Source organism: Lissotriton vulgaris, chromosome 7 (assembly GCF_964263255.1).
Source record: "Lissotriton vulgaris chromosome 7, aLisVul1.2, whole genome shotgun sequence".
Classification (NCBI taxonomy): Eukaryota; Metazoa; Chordata; class Amphibia; order Caudata; family Salamandridae; genus Lissotriton; species Lissotriton vulgaris.
In genome coordinates this window covers 38,028,207-38,048,184 of record NC_141695.1, presented here as the reverse complement: position 1 = coordinate 38,048,184, position 19,978 = coordinate 38,028,207, and positions in this window count along the sequence as shown.

Below are 19,978 nucleotides of genomic sequence, written 5' to 3'. Positions count from 1 at the left end.
AGGCGGAGGGACAGGAAGCAGGACGACACAACAGAGCTAATCTGACTGTGCATTGTTAGGTCAGAACTAACTTTGATGCCAAGAGTGCGAACAGAGGAGGAAGGTGTGGGAGGGGGACCAAAAGAAAGGGGCCAGTGTGCTGGGGACCAAGGGTTAGATGGACCACCCGTGAGGACAAGTTCCGTCTTATCGGGGTTGAGCTTAAGATGGTTGGCGCTCATCCACTCGGAAATGAAAATTAAGGTGGAACTGAATTTAGGGAGAGAATCAGCAGAAGAAGAAAGATCAAAGACGAGCTGGAGGTCATCTGCGTAGTTATACACCGAGACCCCCAGCTCAAGAAGAGAAGTGACAAGGGGACAGATGTAAAGATTAAAGAGAAGAGGGGAAAGAGAGGAACCCTGGGGAACACCACAGGTGACCGGACGGGGGGGGGGCAGAGAAGCCGGAAAGATGAACCTCCTGGTACCTTTCCCGAAGAAAGGACGCTAGCCAGGAAAAGGCCGCGCCCCGGATGCCCGCTGCGCTAACACGGTCGAGAAGAATGGAGTGGTCAACCGTGTCAAACGCAGCGGACAAATCGAGAAGGACCAGGGCTTGGGGGAGGTTGGAATCTGCCTTCCCCTTAAGTTCATCTAGAACCGCGAGAACCACTGCCTCCGTAGAATGGCCTGGGCGAAAGCCTGCTTGATGGGAGGCTAAAAGGCCGTTGTCCTCGATATACGAGGAGAGGCAAGAAGTGACATGGGTCTCGAGGATCTTAGCTAGGTAGGGGAGGAGGGAAATGGGACGAAAATGAGCAGGGAGGGAAGGATCTAGACTGGGTTTTTTGAGAATGGGGAGAACAACGGCGGATTTAAATGATAAGGGAACGGAACCGGAGGCCAAAGAAGAATTAAGCAAAGTGAGCGGGGGAGCAGGACAGTTGGTGAAAAGAGTTTTGAGAATGCGCGCCGGTGCACAGTCCATAGGGGAACCAGATTTAACCTTGAGCAGGTAGTTGTGAAATAGGTCAGGAGAGATGGGGGGAAAAGTGAAGAAAGAAGAGGGAGAAGGAGTAACTGGGCAGGTGGGAATGGGTTGGGGCACCGTCGGAATGTTAGCTTTAATCTTCACAATCTTGTCTATAAAAAAGTCATTAAGTGACAAGCAGAGGGACTGAGAAGGGACCAGACAAGGAGAAGAGCGATCGGAAGTAGCAAGATTGTGAACTAGAGAGAAGATTTCACGAGATTTGTTTGCGGAGAGAGCTACTCTCTCAGTGAAATAGGAGGTTTTTGCCGCAAGGATAGCTTTTTTGTAGTTAGTGAGGAGTAATTTGTATTTAGCGCGCAGAGAGGGAGAGTATTGCCGTCTCCAGAGACGTTCCGACCGCCTGAGGTCGAGTTTTAAAGCTTTGAGCTCTGGAGAAAACCATCTGTGCGCATCGTAAGGGCGAACCGCCTTGATCTTTTTTAGCGGGGCCACTCGATCACACGAAGAGGAAAGCCATGTACTGATAGCATTGACCTGAGACTCAAGAGGGAGGTTGGTAAGATCAGGAACAGAAGAAACCAGGGAAAGTGAGAGAGAGTCAAGGTCGGTCTGATTCCAATTGCGGACCAGGAGGTTTTTGGGGAAAGAGGGCTTGTCAACCACACCCAAGTGAATAGAGAAGGAGATGGTATAGTGATCCGACCAAACACATGGGGAGATAGAGGGAAGTGAGGCAAGGGGGCAAGAAGACCAGATTTGATCAAGGATATGACCTTGAGCGTGGGTAGGGGCTGTGACATAGGGGGTAAGGTTCAAGCAGTGAAGAGTGGCAGAAAAATCTTTGGAAGCGGGATCTTCCTTGGGATCTCCCGGCCAGAAATTGAAATCTCCAAGAAGTAGAACGGAGGAATTGTTAACCACCAGGGTGGCCAAGAGGTCCTGGATAGAGGCTACGAAAGAGGGCATCGATTGAGGGGGGCGATAGACAAGGACAACAGTAAGAGGAGAGGGAAGATTAAGGGAACGGGCCACGAGGTAGTCCACGTTGAGTATGGGGGAGTGGGGGAGAAGTTGAAATTTAAGTGCCGACCTGATGATCATCGCCACCCCTCCACCGGCCCTACCATCCGAGCGATCAGCTCGGAGGGCGTAGTGGCTGTCGGGGAGGATGGCTAAAAGATCAGGGAGAGAGTCAGCAGAAAACCAAGTTTCGGTCAAAAATAAAAAGTCAGGGGAATCAGTGGTCAAGAGATTAAAAAGTGCTGTCTGATGTTTAACTGCAGACCGGGTGTTAAGTAAGCAGGCAGAGGCCACAGTGAGAGCAGGGGGGTGGGGGGGGCGTGAAACCGACGAAGAATTAATAGGGGGGGGATTAAGAGAGTTCGGCATCAGGTGGTGCGAGGGAGACGAAGGAGGGAACGAAAGAATACCAAGTGAGTGTAGCTGCTGTAGCTGATATAAGGGGAGGTGGAAGGAAAAAGCAGAGAGTGCTATGAGTTGGGAGGAGGTATAGACCAAGTGAGGAACAGGGTATGTGGCCCCTGGTCCCGGCCCGTCGCGGACGGGCGCAGACGGGCTTAACTTAGGCGCAACTTCGGCGCGGCTTCGTCGCGCCCGCTGCGCCCGCCCGCTGCGCCGCCGTAAGACAGGGGCTGTTATATAGGGACGACACATGAGGAAGGAGGGTCAAGGGGGCGTGGCAGGGGGTGGAGGAGCCAAAGAGCTGCAGCGCCGAGGCCAGACCCGCCCACGATGGTGGAGCCGCCCGTCCCCCTCCGAGAGTCAGGCGAGGAGGGGGCGAACAGCGGTGGCGGTCTGGTCGCGTGCAGGAGAGGGGCAGCCAGGAGGGTCAGAGCGCCGGGTCCGAGGCGCTCTGCAGCAGTGCAGGTAGGTGGCAAACTAAAAGTCTAAAGGATGCTAAAAGTAACGTTGCTCCCGGAGAAGCCTCGGGAGATCTGGCAGCAGGTCAAGAAGTGCAGGCAGGTGAGTGCCTTAAATGATTAGCCAGGGGGGGAGGAGCCAAAGAGCTGCAGCGCCGAGGCCAGACCCGCCCACGATGGTGGAGCCGCCCGTCCCCCTCCGAGAGTCAGGCGAGGAGGGGGCGATCAGCGGTGGCGGTCTGGTCGCGTCCAGGAGAGGGGCAGCCAGGAGGGTCAGAGCGCCGGGTCCGAGGCGCTTAGCAGCAGTGCAGGTAGGTGGCAAACTAAAAGTCTAAAGGATGCTAAAAGTAACGTTGCTCCCGGAGAAGCCTCGGGAGATCTGGCAACATTACTGCCCTTTCTGTGTTACACAGCACAGCAAGGCGACTTGCTGCGCTGCATTACATGTTAATAAACATGACCCATAGGGATTAAAAATGCTCTGATGAAGAAAACTGAAAGTGTATGGACAACAGAACCGTACAAACTAGTTTTCTGATGACAATATTTTGGTAATGATTGGTATAGCTGGAATAGCCAAAGAGGTACATTTAACAATGAGCCTCAATATATTTGGGGGGGCATGGGTGAACAAGTTTAAGTTTAAGTTTATTTGTTTGATTAATTAAAATCTTACAAAAATGTGACCTTAGAGAAAATATCAGCATCAATACACATTTAAAACATCATGCAAATAGTAAATGTCATTAAAAAGAGAGAGAAAAAGAGAAAAATATAACTATATAAAATTTTTGTTAAGACTTTTGGCAATCACATTTAACATTTTTACAAAAGCAACATTCATTGGTAGGTCATTCGGGTTTAAGCACGCCATTATTGCTTGTCTACAGGTTCTTATTTCTCGTGCGTTAAACAACCTTCTGAGGATTAACCTCCTTTCTGAGTCTATGGCAGGGCACAGACATACCAAATGCACAATGTCTTCTTTTCCCCCCTTGCACAGTCTACATAACGTATGTCCCTCGTTTGACTTCCAGGGTGGAAGATGCCATAAACCTGGCCATAGACCAAAGCGTGCTCCTATAAATGTTCGCTTACTTTGGACTGACCATGCAGTATGAAGGTATGGTTGGACTTGTTTTTTTTTGTAGCCGTTTATGATTGGCCATGAGTGCTTACGTTTTACTAATAGAGCTTTGTCTTTTAGCAGCGATAGGTGAGTAACCAGTTTATTGATTGTTTTTTTAAAACTTTCCTGCGTTATTGTGTTTTCCCAGATTGCTGATATTCCAAATTCTTCTTTTGCGTTGTTTAGGTATTTCCACGCTTGCAGTTTCTGGTTATCTTTCACCTCTCTCCTCAAAGCTATAGACAATTGATTATCCTGATCATTCTTCACTCTATTCCAAACTTTTAATATTTGGCCTTGCCGGACATATAGCTGATTGTTCATACCGAATTCCATCCTTATTTGCGCTTGTGAGGCATTACTTGGTAGGGTGAATAATATTTTATAGGTTTTTGCCACAGCATTGTTGATAAGTACGGCATCCTTACCGTTTAGCACTTCAGTACCATATGTTAAGGATGGTAATAGCTTGGCAGCTATGATTTTTAACAGTGGCCCGTATGACAGTGCAGATAGATTCTTTTGAAGGGTCCTAAATGCCGCAATCAAGCTGTTCGCCTTCCTTACAATATCTTCTCTTTGTGGTACAAAACTTCCGGTCTCATTAAAAAGGACACCGAGATATCGATAACTCTCCACTTGCTCTAGTTGTGTTTGTCCCAGCAACCATTTCATCTTTTGTCTTTTTCTTCCTGTCACAACCATTATTTTTGTTTTAGTCTCGTTTATTGTCATTTGGTTATCCTTTGCATATTTAACTGTACGATCGATCAGTCTTTGCAGTCCCACTTTTGTGTGGCTCAGCAACACCACGTCGTCTGCGTATAGCAAGTTAGACATTTGTTTTCCAGCTACCCTAGGTGGATGTGAGTTTACCTCGTTTAATGAATTAGTAAGATCGGCCACAAATAAGTTGAAGAGTAAAGGAGCAAGCACGCATCCCTGCTTAAGGCCACGAGTCACCAGTATTTTGTTGGTCAGAGCTCGGCCATCACCTATCCTCACCTTGACCCAGTTTTCAGAATATAATAGCTTAATAAGAGTCAGTAGTGAGCCTGGGATTCCGTAGCCCTCGAGTTTTTTCCATAGGAGGGATCTATTTACTAGGTCAAAGGCCGATCTGAAATCGACAAAACAAAAATAAAGTGACTGTTTAGATAAAAGTGTCTTATCTATTAAAACTGATAAGATTAACAAATTGGTTGTGGTGCCTATGCACACTAGGGTTGGTAAAATGCAGGAATGTGCCATATTGTGATAAATGTGGCACATTACTGCCCTTTCTGTGTTACACAGCACAGCAAGGCGACTTGCTGCGCTGCATTACATGTTAATAAACATGACCCATAGGGATTAAAAATGCTCTGATGAAGAAAACTGAAAGTGTATGGACAACAGAACCGTACAAACTAGTTTTCTGATGACAATATTTTGGTAATGATTGGTATAGCTGGAATAGCCAAAGAGGTACATTTAACAATGAGCCTCAATATATTTGGGGGGGCATGGGTGAACAAGTGATGCTGCAATGCTCCTAGTCAATATTAGTTTATTAATTTTATGGCTAAGGTGTTAAAGGCGCATATGTAATAGTGTGGTACCCCATCAGTACCTCGGATACAGTAGATGATGAAGATTCAAATCTTCAAAAACTAGATTGAAGAGCAGCTCTTACCGTCAAGATGTTGGTCATAGAAAAAGAAAGGATTGAGATAGGCCTAGGACCCATCTCTGGTGGAAGTAAAAACTTAAATAGGGAGAAGAATGAAACTTTTGACCCTAAATCCCCAAAGAGATTGTCCCAAAATATGTAGAAAATGATCAAAACACCAAGTGCTTCACAGCCTTTGAGAGGGTTGTAGAATGGGACTGCTTAGCCAAAACATTGAGGTTCTCTACTTTGTTAGCTGTTCTCAGCCAAGTGCAGGGAGAGAGTCCTTATAATTAGTGAGACAGATGCTGATCTAATGAAGGAGACCTTGATTGAGGGCATTGGACTCAACACTTAAAAATAAAGAATTAAGTTCAGGGAGACTAAGAAAACCTTGAGTCAGACCTTGGTTGATTTTGGGAACTTTGCATTCAAAACACTAAGTGGCAGGTTAAAGGGTGACAAGGTGCAAGACTATGAAGAGGCCTTCAATTCGATTTCAAAGGAGCACATATTAGCAAACTGTACATCAGAATGGTACATCAGTATTATGTAGACACATACATTTTTAGTCACAACGAGCTGGATAAATAAGCTAATGAATGGGCCGGGACTAGGATTCTCGATAAGCATCAGCGGGGAGATTCCAAGAAAGGGGGCTAGAACCACGATAGGAAAATTAAGGGGGTTGGAAAGCCTACAAAATAGTTGTTTCTGATACACAGGCCTCTATCAAAAATGGATAGTGCATCCCACCCCACATCTAGTGGTAACCTGAGTAGTGGGAACCCTAAGCTAAGAGAGTTCATAGACAGTAGGCCCTGCTTTGATTGTGATCAATTTGAGCACTACAGAGAGAACTAAGCTTGTCCCAAGAAAAAAAGTGAGCCCTTGGGGTGCCAGTATAGCTTTTAAGAATGACTTCTCATATGAGGACATCCTTTTAGTCTTTGACTGGGAAGGAGGTCCAGAAGGTGAGTTACCGATGCAAGAGAGAAGAAGGCACTTCTATCATCTCAAATGGAATGGAATCCCAATTACTGCCCAGAGGGATACTTGTGCCTCTCACGCCAATATGCATGACAGGTAGGTATCCCCAGATCATACGAGTAAGGGCTGTCCCAGGTGATGTTACTGTTTGGGCTCTGGCTTTAGTATCCCTAGAGATAACTGGGTCCCGTAGTTAGCAAAGAGTGGTAGTCAGTCCCGGACTCCCCCTTGATTTTGTCCTTTGAAATGACCTTCCAGTGTCTTGTTTGAGCCCAAAAGTACTGGTCTAGTTCCAGCCAGCTCCCAAGGACTCTGGATATGCTGAACCTGCAGTTAGTAAAAGTAGGCCCCAGAGAAAAGGCAAGAGGAAGAAGTGTAGGAAAGGGGGGCAACTTTCCGAAGAAGATCCAGTGTACTGAGGAGATTCTGCTCCAGTAAGGAGGAACTCCAAAGTTGGCCCTGGTGCTGCTTTAACTGCCCCTAGAAAAAGTCCTGGCTAGTAAGACAACTGTTCAGCAGAAGGTTGTGGACCCTCAGCTAACAGAAGACAGAGTGGAAGGCAGGGGTTTGCTACAAGGTGTAGTTACCCTTCACTCCAAAACAGCAGTAGGACTCCTTGAACCAAAAGAAACCTATTTGCCCATCCACTTGTCAGTGGTAAGCTAAAGATATGGTTCTGGATGTAGACAGCTGTCAGTAGCCATTGTTGAGTGTAGGCCTTTATGGCTGCATTGTCTTTGGCACAGTGGTTTGACCCAAGTCAAATTAGTAGGTTTGATCCTGCTGGACATGCTGGGGTTACTCCCGTTCTGGACAACCCCTTCGGTTAAGCTGGGGTTTGCCCTGGCTAAGATAGGTTTAGCAGAGGTAGATACATCAAACCCTAAGTAAAGGAGAAATGATTAAACCAGTCCACTCCAGTTTAAAATGGGTCCATTACTGTTGGGATGGGTCTGCTGCACAGAAGCAGTGACCTGGACAGGAGGATGTGAAACAGAGTAGGCCCTACAACTATGCAGCCTGTTTCTTACTCCTTTCCTTGACTTACAGGTTAGGGAGACTATTCCAGGTTATTGCTGAGTCTCCTGGCCCGGCTCTGGATGGGGGGGCGGGGGGGGGGGGGTTAAAAAACTGGTTTTTTGTTCTTGTGACCCCCATTTTTTGCCTCTTTTTAGCAACTGGATACTAGTCCTTGATTGACAGTGCACTCAGGCCTGCTAACCAGACCTCAGTGCTAGTGCTTTTTCCTTAAAATAAGGTGATGTCTAATTGTAACCCGATTGGCATGGGCTTTAATACCCATGTTAGTCCCTAGTAAATGGTACCCCAGGTAATGGGTACTAAAGAGGGTTCCTAAGAGCTGCACCATATCTAAATGTCACCCTTAGGGATCCACACACAAATTCCCCACAGTCTGCCATTTAAGGCTGCGATACATGTTGCAAACCCTGAGTGAAAAAATGAGTGCAAACATGGCACACTCCTGTGTGCCATGCTAAAGTCACTGCATTTAATATACATAAATCACCACTATAGCAGGGCTTTGAGCCCCGAGGCAGGATGCATTATATTTTATGTAAATACATATCTTCATGATCTGATATGCCCCTTTAAATCTAGTGCTATTGCTGGATATTATGAGTGAGCAGGGAAGCCACCTTAAGGTACGTACTGGGCAATGGTCAAAATGAGTTTCCCAGCTACATGATGCTTTCACTGAAATATTTGGTGTTTGGTAATAAACACCTCCTATTACTAAACCCACACTGATTCCAGTAATGAATTTGTTATTACAGGGAGAGGTGTGGCGCCGCGGCCAGGGTGACTGACGTTGGAATCTGGGGATCACGGTTCAATCCCCAGTGCCGGCAGCAGATTAGCCCAGCACCATGTGACTCTGGGCAATAGCTTGCTTAATCTTCCCGATGACCCCCAGCGCCTAGAGACCCTTACGGGTGATTGTTCGTGCTTTACAAATGTGGATTATTATTATTATAATATACGTGTACCCAGAGAGTACCTTAGAGGTGCCCCCTTAACCTTACTAATCCTCTAGTGTGTTGGCCGAAAGGTCCTGTCCAGCCTGCCTCCACTGACCCCCTAGGAGGCAACAACCCCCCTCTTAGAGGGCTAACACAATGCCTGCTCTGGCAGGAGGTGTTTACAACTCTTCCAGCAGGAAGGCTAGTAAATCAGCAGATCAAGGGAGGGAGCTTCAAAGAGTTCACTTCCTTTGACATGAGAACCTGGCTTTCCCAGACCTGGAGAATACCACGCCCTGCTAGTAGGCCTATTTGGCAACCGGACAAGCGGGAAATGTGCAGGAGACAAGTTGCACCTCCAGGCTAGTCACACCCCTTATGTGGGCTGCCTGAAGAAAACAAGAAAATGTGGACTTTACCACATTGGTTGTAAAATTAGGAACTCTGGGAAAGGGCGATGCCCACGCCCCACAGAAAGAGGTTATCTAGGGGGTGTAGTAACTCCAGGGGTAAGTAGCCCTTTGGCTTCCACCCTTCACTGCCCTTAACACACCTAAATTGAATTGAGTATTTAGGTGATACCCTGACACCGGGAATTTGGATTTGTCTGCATACAGAAGAAAGAAGGACAAAGAAGAGCCCACAGCACGAGAACAGATGAGCAGAGACTGATTTGGTGCCTTCTCTGCCAGCCTGCCTGTTGTCCCTGACAGTTTCAAAGACTTGGTTCATCCAGAAAGTTGTGTCACCTACCAAAGCTGTGGAAGAGTGACCCGCAACTTTACCTGGCCAGCAAGAAGCAATACTGCACTTTAGACCCTCAGCCCGAGGAAAAGTGGCCCAACAGTGCCAATGGGATTCTGAGAACTTCAGGAGCTGAGCTCACATTTGGTTTTGGCTAGAACGGTCCTCCAATCCTCACCAGCAGCCTCTTCTGCAGGCCCCCCCTACAAATGCGCGTGCCTCCTGCAGTGCGGCCCTGCTGGAGAAACCACCATTGAAACTGACCCTATCAGCCCGAGTTCCAGTGGTGTCTCTATGTGCCTGAGCATCTCAAGACTGAGCCCCCCTGTGGGTTTGCCCAGAATAGTCTCCCAGGCCCAGCTTATAGCCATTTTGTAACCGGCCCGTTCCCTATTGACTTAAATAGGTCACCCAATGCTGAATTGCACCTCTGCACCCAGATGCCCCAGAGATGCCTGTGGTGAACCATTGGTGCTGCCTTGGACCTTGCACCATACTTACCTTAAGTCCTGAAAAACATTCCTATTTGTCACTGTAAAGTATCCATATGCAGTTTATGTTTCTTTCCCATAGGATAACATTACTCCTTTAAAAGATACAAGTACCTGTGTACTTCTGTTCACTGAAAAACTGTGATCTCACCCAATGCAATTGTATTTCTGTATGCTTCCAAAACAGTGATATCTCAACGCAAAGTACTTACCCCATTATGACATTGTTGGTGTTAAAAGTATATATAAAATGTGTTATTTTTAAAAATTGGTGTGGATCTCCTTTTCGAGTATGTCCCTCATTTTTTGACTATGTGTACAACACATGTCTAAAACTCCTTGATAAGCCTAAGGCTGCTCACCCACACAACCACAAAAAGAGCACCTTGGGATTTTTAAAAAAACCTTGTCCACTCAGAAGTGATACCTGGACTTTCTACCCAACGTACCTCTTTTTGGTGTATTGTACAAAGAACCAGTTTCATACATTACCACAATCTTTCCCGAAATTATTTCTCATCAACTTTTTTCCATCATTTCAGTTGAGTTGTGTTGAGCAAGTCACTCTTTTAGTTAATGACCTAAAACATTTAGAAATACGGGCCTCATTTATGAGGCTGAGCGTCACTTTTACGCCGCCGGTGCGTCACTTTTTGTGACGCACCAGTGGTGTAAAAATGCGCCTTGTTGCGCCAGATTTACAAAGTGATGCATCTAGGTAGATGCATCACTTTGTAAACCCCTGCGCCACATTATACCTGCGCCAGGTATAATGTATGCAAGGGGGGCGTATTGACGCAAGGAAGGGTCGTAGAAATGACGCAGTGAAATCTATGAGATTTCACTGCATCACTTTTAGGACGCCGTTGCAACATCTTGCGCCTGCCTCATAGCAGGCGTAAGACTGACGCAGGCCCTTTCATATGGGGCTTGCCCGATGTGAAAGGACGCATTGCTGGAGTTGCGTCACTTTTGTGAAACACTCCAGCAATGTGTCACTTTTGAGCTTACAGATACATCAGAAATACTCACGTATCTGTAACTCCTTGCGACATGATGCGTCATACATTAAATATGACGCATCAGGAATGTCACAAGGAGTGCACAGTGAGAAGTGACGCCTAATGTTGCCATTGCAGCCACCGACGACATCAGAACCCTGATGGACAACTGAGAAACAGCCACCCTCATCCTACTGGACCTCTCCGCAGCCTTCAACACCGTATGCCACCGCACCCTAGTACACCGCCTCAACAACACGGGCATCCAGGGGAAGGCTTCGGAATGGATCACCTCGTTCCTCACCGGCAGAACGCAGAGTGTCCGCCTCCCCCCTTCCGATCCTCGGCATCAGAAATCATCTGCGGCGTACCCCAAGGATCCTCTCTCAGCCCAAAACTCTTCAACATTCACATGAGTCCCCTCGCCACCATCGCACGAAAACACAACATCAACATCATCTCCTACGCCGACGACACCCAGCTGATACTCTCCCTCACCAAGAACCCAGCCACGGCCAAATCCAACTTCCAGGAAGGAATGAAAGAAGTAGCTGACTGGATGAAGCTCAGCCGTCTCAAACTCAATTCGTACAGGACGGAGGTCCTCATCCTCGGACAATCCCTCTCAGCATGGGACGACTCCTGGTGGCCCCCGGCACTGGGCAATGCACCCACACCCACAGACCATGCACGCAACCTGGGTTCATCCTGGATACCTCGCTCACTATGACCAAACAAGTCAACGTTGTCTCTTCCTCATGCTTCAACATCCTGCGCATGCTCCGGAAGATCTTCCGATGGATCCCCAACAAAACCAGTAGAACAGTCACCCAGGCCCTCCTCACCAGCCGACTGGAATACGGGAACGCCCTCTACGCCGGAACATCCGCCAAACTCCAGAACCGTCTCCAGCGCATACAAAACGCCTCCGCGCGACTCATTCTGAACATCCCCCGCCGCAGCCACATCTCAACCCCCTTAAAAACTTCCACTGGCTTCCCGTCAGCAAAAGGTTCACGTTCAGACTACTCACCCACGCACACAAAGCACTCCACAACTCAGGCCCGGAATACCTCAACAGGCGACTCACGCTCTACACCCCCGCTCACCAGCTCCGCTCAGCCGACCTCGCCATCGCCACCATCCCACGGATTCGCAGAGCCACCACCGGAAGAGGATTCTTCTCCTACCTGGCAGCAAAGACCTGGAACTCCCTCCCCACCCACCTACGACTGACCCAGGAGCACCTCAGCTTCAGGAGGCACCTCGAGACCTGGCTCTTCGAGCAGTAGCAGCCCCACGCACCCCCAGCGCCTTGAGACCCTAACGGGTGAGTAGCGCACTATACAAATCTCTGATTGATTGATTGCTTGATTGATTCTGCATCATCTATTGAAGAACTATATTTGGTGGGGGCTGCACACTGCACCACAGATCCTCACGGACACCTACCATTCTTTACACCTACTTCCAGAAGTAGTTGACACATACTTTCTCCCTCCTTAAGAGTGGCCTGGAATTTGGTGCAATTTGTATTGCACCTGATAAATAACGATACCTTGGAGGTGCAATAATGTCTCCATTTGCAAGTTTCTGCCAAATACTTGGGAATAACATGCAGACTTTTAGTGCTTTGCTCACCAAAATCCACATATCTCAGAGAGTAAATGGTGCTTTTTTCCCTAAAGGGCTGACCTGGAAAAATTGCGCATTACGCAGTACTCGTTTTCTGCCCTCCATCTAATTCTGATGTGAATGGAGAGGAGTTAGCGCACATATTGGAATGTACCAGGTCCTTTCATGAGGGGTGTAGAACCCTCTGCAGACAGCAGTGGTCATTGTCACAATCTCCACAGTCTTTGCCCTCCAATCTGCTGAGTGAGGTCCACCTCATTAGACCACGTTGGCTTTTTTGTCCACTTTAGTAAAGACTCATGTTTTCAAATTGTAAATACATTTTAATGATCACCTCACTTTTAATTACTTCGTCTCTGCACCTGTGCAGTTTCTGTGCTGTATTCATGTTTGCGAATCATGTCCCAAAGGAACGTGTGATGATGGAAAACAGCTTATATCAGGCTGAGTGTGAAGCAGGAACTCCTGAAGACCCTTTGTGGGGGTGAACCTTCCACACACCTGCACCTCCCTGATTTACTGCATGTCCAGACTCCTCTGGCTTCCTGGGTGTAACTGGGGCTGTTTCCCTCTCCCCTGGGGCTGCAGGACATGAAATCCACTGGTCAGTCAGTGGACGCCCCTGCCAGCATCTGGCTTCAAAGATCCCGGCTCTGAGACCCCATTCACTGGACATGTGGCCCCCGCATTAAAAAAAAAACTGCTTTCATCTTCTTTCCAAGGTGAGTAGCCCAGCTTACAGTACATAATGCAAGATTACAGGGAACTCATTTACATAGTCAGTGGTAAAGAATAAAATGTGTGCGTAGCAGCTGGAGCCTAGTCAGGTCCCCAAACACCAGATGCACAGCCGGAAATAAAGAATTGAGTGTCAGCAAAGTTCAGATGCAATCCTCCTTGTTTAATCCATTTGTTATCTAATTTAATTCATACTTTTTTCATGCTTTTCGTTTTTGCACAATAAATTCCAAGGTGCGGCTCAGGCTTTTCATCAAAACACATGGAGAGTGTCTGTTCTTCGTAACTCCACGTGATAAATGCAAAACCCAATGCATTTCGGACACACTGCGATCCAACAAAACCACACGAGCATCAACCCCAGCATCAAACATACTGCCTGTATATAGCATACAACTGCAGTGGTATCATCTGAACTCCACCACCGCATTCAGTGAATGAATGGCCACCAACACATGCATGAATTAAAAAATAAAATAAGGTAAAAAATAAAGCTACATGATTTACACACCATCAACACAGGAAGGTGAAACTCATCATCAAATTAAATGGTGGACCTTCATATTTACGCCCGGCATTAACTAAACGTGCTCTGTAAAATGTACGAATGAAAATGAATTAAACAAGATTAAACAAGGAAGATTTCATCTCAACTTTGTTGACTCTCACGTGACGTTTGATAACTGGAAATCTGGGTTTGGGGACCTGACGAGGCTCTAGCTTCTACGCACACACGTACGCGCGTGGACAGAGCACGCACTGACTACGCCCTCGAGCATCATAAAATTGTGTTGAGGGCTTTGCAATTAGCATGATTTGCATACGACTGCCTTTTTTTAAAGAGCAAAATGTGACATGTACAAGTGTTGGACACCCCTGACGTACACCCCCTCGAAGGACAGTGGGGTCTCTTGTCCCAGTTCTTTGTCCCAAGATGGGAGATCCCACCTCTACCCACTGCCTGCTGACCAGGACTGCATCGTTCACACCCCTAACCACATCCTGACCTACGCCTCAACCACAATAATAATACCAGCCACAGCCTGCTTCAGCAGTGAGCGATGAAAGTTGCTACTGCTGTTTGATTGTGCCAAGAAAGTATGTTGGAGAGGAAAGGAGTCACCCTCCAGTGGAATGGAATGATGGGAGATTGCAGCATCTCTGCAGCATGCTACTGCAGCTTTATCCCAACAATGTGTATGTGTTAATACCCTCAGGAGGAAACATATAATACTGTGTTTACAACATCCGAAATAGCACGTAGTACATGCCTGCACTTACAGCTGTGCTACAACAAAGTGAATGTGTTAATTACCTCAGGAGAAAGCAATTAATGCTGTGCTTACAACATCTGTAATAGCCACGTACAACAAGCCCCCACTGGCATCTGTATTCAAACAAAATTCATGTGTTAATTCCCTTAGGAGAAAACATATTATGCTGTGCTTACAACATCTGTAATAATCAAGTATTACATGCCTGCACTTACAGATGTACTCGAGTGCATGTGTTAATTCCCTTAGCATAAACCATTTAATCTTGTACTTACAACATCTGTAATAACCAATGTATATTATGGAGAACCCTTGCCCAGTTTTCCCTTCATCCTTTTATTGCACTTTATTTCACTGTATTTCACATGAAACACAGGTAACCAAAGCTTTACTCAGGTGCACAAATGTATTGATTTCCAAGATCAAATCACTTTTGCATGTGCTTTCCTGCGTGTGACATTTTGCCCCGTGGGTGAATGCTGCATGGGAGGAAATCTGCTTGTGGTCGGGGGTGGCCATTCCAGGACAGGATGCCCTGGAACATGTGTGCACACTCACAAACACGTTTGAGTTCACAGTTATTAACAAACTGTTTTGCATCCATTTGCAAGCCGAGAACACTTGGCGATTTACTTCTCTCAAACTGCAGAAGTCTTTTTTCCTAAGGGGATGAATAGGCAAAGGTGCATTAAAAAAAAAAACATTTACAAATCCATTATGGTTCTTTTTTAAATTACACATGTAAATGTGATTGCGGTTTCGGGTAGATGAAGATTCAGGACTAGCCCTGACATTTTTGGAAAATTCCAAATAAAATCATCTTTTAGTCCAAGCATAGGCGTAAACCTTGATTTATTAATTTTGAGTCATTTCATCCTCGTGCCAGAAACTGAATACATGTGCAGAGGCAGCGTTCCAATAATTCAACGTGTCTTATCAAGCATGTTGAATATGTGCAAGGCTGCCCAGGTTGTTGTCCTGTACTGTATACAAGGCCCATCTCACCCCGGGTTCTGTAATCTGGCGCCAACTCGATCCCCCAACACTCTCATGTCGTAAGAGAGAGAGGTCGGTGATACATTGAGGTCCTGATTACAAGTTGTGTGAGTGAAGGAGTTACCATAGTGAGCTATAATTTAACCGCTTGAGTGAATACCTCCTGTTCTGAGTCTTCAGCTAGGAAATGAGGCATAACCACCAGAGTCAGTACATACGCTTAATTTGGGATGTTTTTACCTTTTATCCCCCCGCCTTTTCTCCCAATTAATGTCAGTGGAAAACAGCGGGAGTGAAAATGTTCACAAAACTCGGACTTCTGAGCAAACACAGGCTTCGGTTTACACAGGAATAAGAAATTAGCCAAGAATTAGGTGCACGATGTTTACTGTGAAGTGCGGTGCTCCCCCTTGAAAGTAGAACACTCTCAGAGGCTTATCTAGAGCTTTTGGCACCTAGGGCTATCCTTCAGATTGCCGCCCCCTGGGGGGTGCTGGGGAAAAAGGACAGCGAGCACCTGAAAGAGGTCCAAGAGACACGTAGTATGGCCGCTAATAGTTACTTCGATCATGCAAGTTACATGAACATATATGACACAGCCCAGGGCTAGACATCCTCCGTCCCCAAAACAGTGCCGCCTAGGATGGACCGCCCCGCCTAGCTGCGCCGATGAAGGAAAAGCAGAAGGAAACCCAAAACTTATATCAGTTCTACCTACCCTGTTTGTGACATCTCACTCATAACATCACAGCGTGTGCAGGACCCTTGTACCCTACCTGCCCCATCCATGACCTCAGCAATGTCTGTAGACCGGTCCACCACACTGGGTATGATCACAATTCTCCTGGCAGCACCTTCAGGATAATACAGGTGAGTCTAATGCACCTGAACACTAGACTAACTTGAGTTCTGCAGATGGGGCAGTACCAGGCCGGATGAGGGGGAAGAGGGTTGGGAGGGGCTGTAAGATAAAAACAAAGCTGGAAGAACAAAGGAGCAGATTTATGTTGGGAATGCGCCATGTTTGCGTCACGCAACTGCGGCGTAAACGTGGCGCATCCCTACGACCCATTTTCAATGTGACGCATCTAGGCAGATGCGTCACGTTGTAAAGCCCTGCGCCACTTGTGGGCGTTCCGGCGCAGGGTGGGTGTTCCGGGGCAGGTGCGCCTCGCAATAGTGGCTGAGTGAAATCTATAGGATTTCACTCAGTCACTTTCAGGCCAATGCTGTGTCAAAACCCTGCGACTGATTGAAGCAGGCGTAGGTCTTGACGCAGCATTGTAAAGATTGGGCACCCCCGAGCCTTGCTGGAGCTGCGTCGCGCTTGCGACGCAACTCCAGCAATGCGGCACCTTTACTGCACAGATGCGTCACGCATCTGTGCCGTTTTTGCCCCATGGTGCGCCGCAATGTAAATGCAGCGCACCAAGGGTGGCGGAGCAGCGGCGCAAAATAACTGGCGCATCCCTGGGGATGCGCCAGTTATCATAAATCTGCCTCAAAATATATTTATTCTGTCCCAAGTTTCGATTGTCTTCACCTTCAGGTAACAGCATTTAAAATAAAGGCACACTTTATGTTTCAAGATAAATCCAAGTTAAAGTAATCGGTAGGAAATGCATTTGTTTGCATTTTGATATTGAATTGATTAATTTAGTTACTACAGATGACTGTAACCAGACAGTAAAGGAATAGATTGCTGGTGGTGGGTAAGGAGTGATGGTTAACGACTTCTGTATTTAAAGTGCTACGATGTCCCAGCCTATGACTTAAAGCACAATGAATATTCAACTCATTATTTTAACACAGTATAAAATGTTTCTGAAGTGTCACATTTCGCTGTGGAATGTCTTTCATAAGTCCGCATCAATGGAAATGTCACATTAGCAATGCGAATACCTGGCAGCTATGATATTAACCACCTGCGCTACCTCACACAAATGAAACCTGCCACTAGATGAAACTCCCATCGCTCTCCAGCAGGTAAATGAATCACCAGAGTTTACTTGACACTGCGTGTTGCCCGAAAACTGCTCAATTTACAAGGAACATTGTAGTACTTTTAACACCTCTGTAACGATACAAAACTCCGATTCCGAAACAAAAGTTCCGTTACTGAAGAGAAGAGTATTTTGAAGTGCAGGCCCATTTAAACACTGCCCCTGTTACTGTGCCGGTTTGTCCCTGTGTCCAAGGCCAGAGCCTGCAACCCACTCCCTCTACACATAACAGTGAAAGCACCATAGCTGCCAAGGTTTCCGACGGCTATGTATGACGTTTCATCATTTCAGTGAAATTATGAGTGACGTTTCAATGACAATGAGTGACATCCTTCACAAGAGTAACATTAAGTAATGAAAACAAGGGAAACACGCTGGGGTTGAATGAAAAAATGCAACATAAATGAGTAGACATGTTTTTTCCAAACGATAACTTGACTCCAACCGTAATAAAAATCATTAACCCCGAGAGGTCCGCACCCACCCCTCCCCCGGTTAGGGAACCTCTATCTGCCCAAGACACAGATCCCACCATGACCCCCACATGCTGTCAAAGCTACTCTAGGCTCTATTGACTCAAGTGACACATTGTGGCTCAGAAACCCCGAGCGGCCTAACATGATTTTAGTGCGGCTGTATGTGGAGTGGCACGTCTCGTGAAAAGGAGGGTTTCAACAGACACAGGCTGTGAGTGACTGCAAAACTACATCTTGTAACAGAGCAGGCAGCTGAAGATAATCACGACTGCGCACTAGGCGCTGCTAGTTTAAAAAGCAAGAGCATCTTTAATTTTATGAGAAACTACCAGAGTGAGAGATACCATTACTTCACGCTATGCACTGACTCGAGATGTGCGGCAAGTTGAAGGGCTTTCAAGTGACTCGGCTTGAAAAGGTGCAGCATGTGCTGCCTCGCAATGTCTGACACCGTTCACAGTACTTCATGTAAAAGTAGAATCTGGCTGCAATAACTCAGACAGGCAGCACTGGATGAAGTTAAACAATATGTCCCACAACCCTCTGGATGCGATGTTCACTCTCGACATACCCTACACAATGTGCTAAGTTAAACAGCGATTTCCTTGGACACATACCTCACAAAACTACAAGGCCTTGTAAAATAGAACAGAATATAATGCATTGCATTTAATATGGAGTAGACAGGACTTCATATCCCAGAATGCATCTTGCATCTCTCATAGAGCGTAAATACGTTCAGAAGCCTGGGATAGCATCATACACAAGACAGGAAATGACAAGTCATAACCTGACACCAAATACTACATGACGTGTGAACTCTCCTTTTCTTTGAGCCACATAATTATTACACCTCCTCTGGCTGTTACGGGCTGCCCTGCTTTTGTCAACTAAGCTCTTTTTCTGAAGTTGTGTATGGAAAGGTGGAGGCCTCAGATGGACACAAAACACAGGGAAGCTTCAGGAGGCTTGAGAATCCTCCTAATATGGCCACTAAAGGGGTGTAGATGCAGAGAAAGGGCGAGGTCTAGCTGCGGGGGCTTGGGGGAATTACAGTGGCTCGAGACGGCCACATTTCAGTCAGACTCTCTGCTTTATGTCCAAGCGGCTTCACACAATCGAGGGACCAGTGGAGAGGTAAACTGAGTCCTAGTGAAAAGCACTAATAATTGTGTGTGGAAAGTGGGAGTGATGAAAGGTCCAAGCCATGGTGTGGAATAAATATGTTCTAGAGCAAGGAGACTTACTTCAAGTCATGAAAATAATAATTTCCGAAACAAGCATCCCCTACCTCGGTCCACCGTGTTCACGGGCAGATCCGCGCATCACCAATGTACCCTGGCTGTGTGTCCTTCGGCACCGGTGGTCACTGAGTGCATCAGGCGGGCGGTGGTCGGTCTCCCACGCCAGGCAAGCAGCCCCAGTCCAGCCAGAGAGACCGAAGGTATCTGATGCCCACACTCCACTGGGAATGCAGCATGGCCGATTGCTCAAGATACCCAAGGAGAAGGACCGCAGCTAATCAAACAGGTGCCCGGGTGCTGGCCTCGCCCTCTGGCCTGCCAGGCGACAAGCACAGGCCAGGGCAGGACTTTCTGCTTGTTTTTGCCAACACCCTGGGCAGTGCTGCCACAGCTGCCAAGGCTTCAGATTACGATGCGTGGCAGCCCTGCATTGTTGCGTCTACTCATCGTGGACTTAGGAGGCGGTGGTGGCTCCAGTTAGATTGTCTGCTTTACTTACAGCTCTGCTCGAAAGAGTTAGAAAAGTAGATTTTCCACTTTGAATTGCAAAATAAATCCTGGAAACTTCGACGCCTACCTGTAAAAGTTCAAATTATTTTCTAGTTATAAGAAACGTGTCCACTTACATTTTCATTTAGGCAACAGTTCTTTGCAGATGACATGGGGCACTAAAAGAATGACCCTTCAAGTGATTATCAGGACAAAACCCCACATCTGTATTCAAATGGAGATGAGAAATAAAATCTATATGTGTGTAGACATGTTTCTG